Below are 11,165 nucleotides of genomic sequence, written 5' to 3' on the forward strand. Positions count from 1 at the left end.
TCACCGTGAGAGTTGTGATAACGAAGCCCTGTTAACACTTCCAAATCCCAGATGCCATTTACATCTAGGGGACGACGTCTATGTGACAGCCAAGACATGGAATGGAAAACTAGAAATTCATGTGAGGAAGTACGAAGTATACCCGAGTGGCAAGTGCTACCCAACCAAACGAGGCATTGTGCTTACCTTGAAACACTGGCTTGAAGTGTCTAGTGTTCACATGCAGCTGAAACAGCAGGGAAGGTACTCACACGTCCATGTTGGAGGGAACATGTACGTTTCCTGGGACGACAATGGTATTGATGTGCGACAGTGGGAGAATGATCAGAAAAGTGGTAGAGTGATACCTACCAACCAATGTATTCTGTTGTCCCTAGATCAGTGGGAAAAGCTGGTAGATTGTGTAAGAGTCATGTCAGACTTTGTGCCAGAACTGAAGGACATGGTACCCTGTATGCTTCAGGACGATCATCAAAACCAGATGGGGTACTTCCAGTGTTCCTTTTGCAACCCTAGTGACTACAGTTACTGGGTGTAAAGCCATTCTTGGTTTAGACACTGTACTGTGTGGACGTGTTACCATTGGTCTGGGGTATCATGGATGTGTGTGGACATTACCCATTCGACAAGACTGTCGTTGCAGATTGCTGTGCAATCAAGACTGAATGGACTTCATTCCAGAAAAGACTCGATTCGTTTAAAGACTGGCCAGTGCAGATGAAACAGAGTCCTAGTCAAATGGCTCAGGCAGGATTTGTGTACTTAATCAGAGGGGGACGCTTGCAAGTGTTTTCAATGTGGTCTCGTTCTCAAGAACTGGGAAGTAGATGATGATCCCTGGGCCGAACATGAAAAATGGTCTCCACATTGTCCGTATTTGGCCCTGGTGGGAGTACCTCAGAAAGAGGTGACCCGTTGGGGTAGTCATGTGGATTTGCAACCAAGAGTGTGATGTAAAATGTGTGACTATTGGAAATAAATCAATGTTAAGAGTATGTCTGCCTTGGTTGTCTATGTATAGTATAAATAGAGGTTGACTCAATACTAATCTCACTGAGATCCCAACCGCGATAAGAGTTTGTTTGCTTGAAATAGTATGGCTAGGTACGTGTTGAAGCATTACGAATTTTTAAGGTTCATGTTAATGTTTCAAGACATTGAGGAGATTCGACAAGACATCTTAGAAATGAACAGAGAACAGATTCTTGCCATCAATGGTATTATCAATAGGTTATTAAAGGGAAGATTACCAGTGACTCGATATGAAAGGCGTCGTTTCCTGAGGAAAAATGATAGAAATAACTATCTAGCGGTGTTACGAAGATTAGTTCACCCCCTGTGGACGACAGACAGTAGGTGGAAGAGTCTTTTTGCCAGCAACATGCCAATCGTAGTATTTGTTTTGAAACCACAGTTTGTCAATGCACTTAGAGATGAGGCCATTCAAAATGCCTGGTTGTATGATAGAGCATTGGCTTAGTATGTTTGGTACACCTGGTTTAGTTTGTCATAGTAGTGCATCCGAACCATCCTGGCAGCGACGTTGAAAGCTATACCAAGCCTAAGGTCAATGAAGATATCTATATAACAGGCCACAAGGACTATCTAACTTCATTTAGCCGTGGACCAGTGACAGTGATGCATCACCTCAGACCGCTCCCGTTTTCATCATGAATAATCCACGATACAAACTCTTCGTACCGGATGCCGAAAAATGGACACGATTTTACATGCTCAGGGCTGAAGGGAAAGGAGACCCTTATCATTCTATAACACGTGGAGGAGAAAAATCTGCCATGTTGTCTGTTGAACGATATTTGGAACTGTATGATCCAGAGTGGAAGAAAGACAAACAAAAACCAGAAACCACAGAACAACCTAAGATTAATTTCGTTACCCCTACTCAACAAGTGGTCGAACAAGCTAAAAGCCAAGTTAAAGAGAGAAAGGGAAAGTGCCATCAATAGGGAAAACACAAAGCGAATGAAAACATATTTTTAAATAGAGACAAAAGGCTAAATGTGTCATTTGTAGTAGGACTGTTGACGTGTGAACATTATTATGCATCCCTGTCCCGTATGCTCCAAACAATATGTTTGGGCTCATGACTTGTCCCGTCATATTCGAACAAAACATCCAAAAGATATCAAGCAGCAGCAGCAGCAGCAGCAGCAGCAGCTGTCACCACCCTCTCCTCCTGCTCCTCCTCCTCCACAGCAGCAGCAGCAGCAGCAGCAACCACATTCGTCAGAAAGTATTACCCAGTCATTGGAAGAATGTAGACTGATTCACCCCTTCACCATGATTGTCTCAGGGCCCACCTCCTGTGGGAAAACCTACTTAGTGAAACAGATTCTAGAAAGGATGAACATTAAACCTTATCCTGAACGTATTATATGGCTCTACAAACGATGGCAGCCCTTGTATAATGCCATTCAAACCCATGTTTATCCCTATGTGGAATTTCATCAAGGCATTCCTTCTGATCTCGAAAAGGATGCATTTCTGGACCCCCATGTGGTGAACGTGGTTATCCTCGATGACTTAATGTCTACTGCCAGCAAAAATCCACGCATTACAGATCTGTTTACGGAAGGAAGTCATCATCGTAATCTCTCAGTGATCGCCTTGAACCAGAATTTGTATTTCAGTAAGGATCCCACACAACGAAGAAACTGTCATTATCTGCTTCTGTTCAACAACCCTATCGATCAACAACCCATCATGACTTTGGCGAGGCAAATGTATCCAGGTAACACAGACCATTTCATGGAGCCGTTTCAAAGGGCTACCCAGAAGCCTTATGGCTACTTGTTGGTTGATCTAAAACCCCAAACACCTCCCCATAGGCGACTTTGTCCCAATGCATTCAGTTTAAAAGGACACCTCCAAGCCAGGGCAATTCAGTCCGAGTTAGATGTTCAGCGTGAGCAGACGTGTGAAGGAAACCTCTCAACCATGCCAACTTGTGATGCCTGTGGACTCGTGTTTCAAGATGTGCAAGATTTGCAAAAACACAGAAGAAACTGGTGTCCCCCGAAAAGTCTTCAGTGGGTCCTCCTGGGATACCCCAAGTGAAAAGGCAGTGGGAGGAAGACAACAACTTCTCACCTGTGAAGAGACCACGTCCTCTGGTGGATTGTGACTATTGTGGTCAAGTGTTTAGCACTAACCATAACTTACAAAGACATTTACACGATAAACAATGTCCTGAAATGGAAAATGAGGACGATGATGTTGAATCATTAAGCGATGTCACACACAACAGGAAAAATAAGATGGTTGATCTCGAAGAGCAAGGTATAAGACAAATGTATTCACGTACGCGTGAGCTCAATAAAGACTTTTTTGGATGAGAAACGACAGCTGTACATAAAAAGAGGTTTAAACGAAGACATGATTCAAGCCAAACTGAACAAATTGATCTGGAGCACGTTTAAAGAGACGTATGCCCGATTTATTACTTATCTGTACCATATGCAGGATGGTCCAAAGACACAAGGAATACTGAAACGAGTAAAAGACACAAATAATATGTATCATGAAGTGATTTCAAAATTGTACCAATATAAGTCTTGGGTCGAAGGCATGACCGAAGATGAAGACATAACATCTGATGAAGAGAGTGAAGGACAGGTGGATGATGATGAAGGGTAATAAGACAACAGATGTAAAGTAGGCATTTGGGAGAGCTCCTATCCTAATGTCTACTCATTCGAAACGGAGCTAATAAACAATGAAATCTGTATATCTCTCTTGTTTCTTAATGTATTGTACCCCTGGGTTACCCTTCAGTAACCCATGCTTGTCATAAGAGGCGACTGACGGGATCGAGTGGTCAGGCTCGCTGGTTGACACATGGCACATGGTGTAGAATGACGCTCATGCTGTTGATCACTGGATTGTCTGGTCAGGCTCGATTATGTACATTATGTACAGACCACCTCCATAGAGCTGCTGAGAGTGTACTAGACTCACTGAATGTATTGCTGTAGGATTGACTGTTGTACAATTCTTGGTTTTTATAATACCAATTTCAACCCTATTTCACTGAATCCACATATTCTTAACATGATCATACTATTATCAGACATACAAGTTTCAGTTTAAACGTCATTCCTGTTGATTGAATACAAGATAACCACTGTTTCAGTTCATGGTATTGAAGATAACAACTGTTACAGTTCATTGTATTGAATACAACAACAATTTTAATGATCTGTAATGAATATATTTATATACATATATATTAACGGTTTATAAATACATAAGCTATTACACTAGTGTTGTAAAGCCATTTTTGGTCTACAAAGCCGTTTTGGACATGTAGCCGGTTTGGACATGTAGCCATTTTGAGTCAGAACCGTTTGCGAACCGGTTTGATAGACCCTTTTGCGATCCAGTTTGACAGAACCGGTTTTAGGCAGGGGCTGTTGGCGCCAAGCTTGAATGCTCTTTGTTCACCGCCGTGTGCAGCCGGTATGTTGTGCTGTGCGTGTTTAGGTATTCTGGCGGTTTCATGACCGTTTAAAACAGCACAGTAGGTGTGGAATTTATGTGATGGATCATTCTCTATTCTAATTTGTGAGTATTTTTGCGTATGAACGTATTGTGTGAATAATGTTGTTGACGGCAGTATCGTGAGTACACATGTTAACAATGCGAGTACATCTACACACTAAAATTGGTTTTATGCAAGCTATAGTTTAGAAAAAAACCGATGAATCTAGGGAAAGGTTCTGACTATATGTGTTTATTGTGTTGGGATTTAATGATTCGTGGCAAACGGGAGTCATGTCAACTTTCTATCGGTCGTATCCTGTGTGTGTATATCGGGCTGTGTTTATTCATGTGATTGTGTGTGAGTTTTAAAGTAGGCTCATGGCATATGTAAGTCATGTGTAATCAACTATCTATAGGTTGTATTCTGTGTGTGTATCGGCTGTATTTATTCATATGATTATGTGGGATTTTAAAGTAAGTTCATGGTGACTCGTTCTACATGGGATATTTTGGTGAGAAGCATGCTGTGAGTGATTTCGCTATGAGTTTCAACATTTTACTCAGTTTTTTTTCATCGGCGGGCATGGCTAAGACTTTGTTATTTGTTTAAATCTATATATTTATCATTTTTTTCAAAATGGCGGCGGGGGACGCGATCTATGACCTGGTTTCTTCAATGGGCGTGAAGGCCGTCATGCTTCTCGGGTCATTGAACGTAGGGAGAGGCAATGTTATGGTAGAATGAACATGGCACACCTCACTCGGAGGCTGTCGCAAATTAAAAGAAAGTATTAACATGGACACTCGGTAACATGTATTTGAAGTTATTTTATTTTTCACTCCATTATACGCTTGTTTTCTTAATCTTCATGCTTGGGTGGGAGAGGGGATTCCCTTCCCGGTAAACATAGCTTTGAATGGCTGTAGGTCGGATTTACGGGTGGGCAAATGAGTCATTCATTGTTGGAGTACAGTATGAATCAATCTGTTTCTTCACATGAATGGGTTACTTGTTCCAACCCCTCTAAACATCTAGATTTACCACCACTGTTTGCCTCAACAATGGATATGATGAACCGAGGTAAGTTGACTTCATGTACACTAGTCTTTATCCCCAACACTCGTTCAATCTGATGATGATGTAAATCTTAATCTGTGTTACGATGTATTCTGTGTGTTACAATGTATGGACTGAAGGTAGGACGTTGTATACATTTGAATTTCACATTTTTAATAGTTATAGTTAGTCAGACGGGAATTGATACTGCGATAATGGGCGCTCGCTTTGAGATAAAAGAGAAATACACTGGTAGCATAATGTGTAGTGACTCCATTAATCCAAAGATGTTATGTAATCCAGTGAGAAATATCCACAATGTTTAATCACTCCAGAGATGTGTAGTTGAGAGGTTGAGCTATTGAAAATATAAACCCAGTGAATCACACAGTATAATCCAAGGTTGATTAGTAATCCCATAAGAAATACACTGGTATATCCAGAATGTGTAATCACTAGGTGTAGTGACTGAGCTGTGAATGTGGGCTGTTCAGGGGGACTTTATATTATTCTAAAAATAGACACACCAGGTGTTCACACCATAGATTTCACTTTAGACCTGAGACAAAGACTGATGGTCTAAAAATAGACACACCAGATGTTCACACCATAGATCTCACTATAGACCTGAGACAAAGACGCATCATCTAACAATAGACTCACAAACCATGGACCTCATTATAAATTCAAAATGGACGATTTAGGATTCAAGTAGCATCCTTACAACATCTAGTGTATCCGTAAATACTGATGTCCTTACCGAAGACGTGGATTACGACAGCCTTGGTTTCCACACCCACCGTCACCATTACGGATGTATTTATAGAAGTATTATTCCTACTGTGTGGCGCTACAGTGGTTGTGACGGTATATCCCAGCTGTGGAATATCAACCAGGAAGAACCCCCCGGTTTCCCCTGCTGCTGCTGCAACTGCATAAATATTTTTCAGCAGGTAGCTCACACCTGGAAGAAATGGACACGGTTTGTTAGTAGGTTTTTAGAATGGATAAAACAGCGCACGCTTACTCCTTGACTTATAGTTTGGCATAAAATGCATGTGGACCCGTTCTTTTGTAAATATCTCTTCATCCAATGTTCCAATCGATCTCAAACTGTGCAAGTGGATGTTTTGTCAGACAACCTAATCACATTGTAAATCACCGATTTTATGCATTTGTATTAAAGAATCTGTCTATGTAACTGTCAACAAAATAAACAGCAGAACGCAGACGGCATGCAGAGGGAGGGAGCCAATGACCTATGTTGGGTCCAAAACCAGGCCTGTGAATGCTTTGAACGATGTTTTGGGTCGTTGTCCTGCTTGAAAATCCAAAAATTTCAATAGAACACGTGAACAGATGGAAGTAAATGTCCCTCGAGAATATCTGTGTTCATATTCCCTTCCAATACACATAGGGGCGTTGCTCCTAACACAGATATGCCACCCCACACGTTCAATTTCGGACTTTTTTTTTAGAAACAGCCACACAGAACTTTCATCTGAGAAAATCACATTGTCCCAGTTAAAATTTCTATGCTGTAAGCACCAGTTCCACCTTCGCTCCTTTTGTTCAGGTTTCATGATCGGTGATGGAATTCCTCGACTTTTCTGCCAACCCATTGCATGCAGCTCAGTTCTAGTTGTCTCTTTACAGACAGCCACAGTTCCTCTATCAATCATATCCAGCCTTAAGTTTTCTAAACTCCTTCGTTTGTTTTAAGAAACAAGAATACCAAGCCGCCTCCTGTCAGCGACGGTCAATTTTCTGGGCCTACCTTCGCCTCCCTGGTGCTCAATGCCATATCCATTTGCAATATTTTTCAAAACACGATAAACAGTGGACAAAGGGATGGCTGTTCAACTTGAAATCACTTTAGCTGATCTGATGCCCTTGTTATAATACTCTAAAATCAACTTCCTCTTCTCTAAATCATTCATACTGAGGATCACTAAAACTGTCGTCTGCTAACAAGTAAACAAAGGGGGATAACTCTTCACAAACTAGTGAAAAATGATTAACGGAGTTGTCTCTCTGGAATGAAACCAAACACTTGATAGCTGGTCAAGGTTGTTTATACTACAAATCCAATTAAACATATTCCTAAAATTCTCAATAATTTCTGGTCATACTATAGCCAACTGTTACCATGTGCGTTCATGAGTAACCTATTTCAGAATCAGTTGAAACGTCATATTAGTTTTTACAAATTTTCTGTCGGGTGATTTAAATAATTGCTGTTTCTGTAATTTAAAACGGGTAGTTTACATTGGAAACCTCAATAAATGTGTATAATTAGATATTTATTCTGGATACTATTTCAATTCTTTTGATAAGAAATAAAGGCTAGGAAAGGACTATCGCAAGTATGTGATAACACGTCACAATTTAATTTTGGACTCACAAAAGTCCAGAAACTCCGCACTATGGCCATTTTCGGACAAGGGATTTTACAAAATTAAACGTGCATTTGTCATGAATATATGCCAAGGATGAAAAAATGATTTTTTTTCCAAAACTCGGTATTTAAAATCGTTCGCCCATGGGCGAGGATCTTGAGTTGCACTCAGAATTCATGTTTTGGAGGTGGTAAATGAATGAATGTATGTTTAATAGTATCACGACACAAAATTCAACTCACTTTGACTTAATTCGGCAAATGTAGAGCGATATTAAAAATCTCACCCATGGGCGAAAGCAAATACATGTGTTTAGATGTTTTGGAGGTTGTAAATGAATGAATATATACTCTCCCAAAAAAGAAACGCATCATGAAAATAGCAATTTCATGTAGCAATGAATTTAAACGTGATTCATTTTACAAAAGGTTTTACTCTGTTTATGAGTCCTATGGTGTTTATCTTTTGAAACATCACAACAAAACGCACCATCCGTAAAATAACCGTATTTAACAGCGTGATTTTCAATTTCGGCGTGTAGTGTCACAGAAGACACAATTCACATGCAATGCACGTGAAAGTTGGGGATCAGATAGTCTCAATGATGGGTATAAAAGGTTGATCGCTGTCTGTCGATTATTCACTGTATTTGGAATATTGTTGACGAACGCAAAATGCCACGTCTAAGTGAAGCCAACAGTCATATTGCCATTGGTTTGCTTGAAGCTGGCCAGTCTCAACGTGCAGTGGTCCGACGCATGAATGTACACCAGAGCACCATTTCATGGCTCTGGGAGAGATATCGCCGGCAGAATTCGGTAGCAGATGCCCTCGTAGTGTAGGCGACCTCGGCGACCACTGCAGCAGGATCGCTACATCGGGTACATATCCGGCGTCATCGAACAGCTACGGGGACCAGTACCGCTCGACAAATACTCGGATTGAGGAGACTTTCTGCCAGAAGACCTTATTTTTGCCTAGTGCTTCGACAGCAACATCGTCGACATCGAGTTCAATGGTGCACCAACGTTCAGGCCAGGAACCTACCGAATTGGCGTAGAATCTGGTTCAGTGATGAATCACGATTTCTATTGGAACGACGCGATGGAAGAATGCGGGTGTACAGACGTCGACGTGAACGTTTCGCCGACGCTTGCGTTCCCCAGGTGGACAGATTCGGCCGGGACAGTGTTATGATGTGGGGAGCGATCACCTGCCGTAGGAGAAGTGATTTGGTGATGATCCAGGGCAACCTGACAGCTCAACAGTACTGTGACGAGATCCTACGCCCACACCTCCTTCCAACCATTGATCGCTAGAGGGAGTTGTTTCAACAGGACAATGCCAGGCCCCACACAGCACGTCACACTAGAGACTTCCTCCAGAGCCACAACATCAATGTGCCCCCCTGGCCCTCAAGATCACCGGACTTAAACCCGATCGAACATCTGTGGGATGCTCTGGACAGTTGGGTGCGACCTCGTAACCCTCAGCCCCAGACACTTCAGCAATCCGCACAGGCACTACAGGCAGAATGGGCTGCGATTGGGCAACACGAGATTCTGAGACTTATTTGTTCGATGCCGAGGGGATGACGTGCAGTTCGGGATGCCCACGGTGGTCACACGAGGTATTGACTTCAGCGTCACCACACGTCTCCATGTGACACTCAAACTGACTTTCCTCGAGTTGGTGCCAAAGACGGATAAGTCTGCATTCCCAGTGTGCAATTTTTGCTATATTTCATTGACTCATAAAGCCTACAAGATGTTTCGAAATAAACATAAAAATACAGTTGAAATTCCTATATGCGGGGTGTGTGTGTGTGTGTGTGTGTGTGTGTTTGGGTGGGAGAGTATATGTTTATGAGTATCATGACACAAAATTCAACTCATTTTGACTTAATTCGGTTAATTTAGAGCGATATAAATTGTGACATGTTTGTTGCATTGTTTGGGGAATGTGTGACGGTACTGTATTAAATACTACATTCGTTATAACTGCTTCCATCTGTTCATCTCGAGGTTAGGTTGGGGTTTACATCGCCTTCAGGATTGTTGCACTTACATAGCGACCTGCAGGCACTTGTGTGAACCCTAAAATGAGTGAGTGATTGAGTGAGTTCAGATTTTAAGTCACATCGGCAATATTTCAGCAATATCGTGACTAATACAAGATATAGATTTATAATGATTAAAAATTAAATTATAAACACCTGAAGGACAGTAAAACTACTAGATTATCACAGATATATATTTAAAACTAGTAATTAAATCTAAAACAGTTTAACTTTTGAGGATGATGCAATATAAAAACGGGCTATAGATCGCCAACAACTAAAGGTAGATCACCACAGTAGGGACTAACCCTAAAATGTGTGTACTAACTCCAAACTCACCAGGTTCCGTGTATCCCCTTCAAAGCCGAGCTAAAGGCAGGGACACAACAAGCACCATCGTTTAGCGTCTTTACGTATGACAGGCCCAGTTGATCAAAGCACCTGACTAATTATATAAACAGTTAAATGGGTAATCTACTGTCATAACATATAAATCTCGCGCCTGTGAAATATCAACAAAACATTAGAAAATTAGCTCACATCAAAGACTTCACCGAGTACTCACCGATGTTGAACGCTTTACTGGTTGACATATAGCTGAGTAGATCTAGATCCTAACAAGGTTATTTTATGTAACGAGGAGATTATTTTCTATTTCACATATGTTACATTTTCTTAGTATTTTCTATTTGTTTTGATTAGACTACTACTGCTCACGACCTTCTAAATCAGCCTGCTTCCAAGATACGCGAACCTATTCACTGCGCATGCGCTATGAGCGCAGCCCAACGCAGCGCAGCCCAGCTCTTGAAACCACTTTTCACCCCAGCACTGGGGTGAATTTAGTGAATCGTTTGAACTCCGATTTCGCGGGGGTTTTTCATCGGGTTATTTTTCAACTTTATAAGTTGAATTTGCATTTTTAATGATTTGTATCTGTAAGTCCATACCGAAAGGTATCAGAATCTGCTAAGTTGTGTTTTACGTTGCATGTGACCTTTAAAAACACAAAAATGCTACGTTTAAAGATTTGGTCAGTTTACATGTAATTTGAAAGTGTTGGGACTTACGTACCCTCTCAGGATTTTACGATACTTAAACCCCTTTTGAGGATACAGCCACTGACAATCTCAGTTACTAATTCAAA

This window comes from Haliotis rubra, unplaced genomic scaffold (assembly GCF_003918875.1).
Source record: "Haliotis rubra isolate DU_JTF1 unplaced genomic scaffold, ASM391887v1 Scf394, whole genome shotgun sequence".
Lineage (NCBI taxonomy): Eukaryota > Metazoa > Mollusca > Gastropoda > Lepetellida > Haliotidae > Haliotis > Haliotis rubra.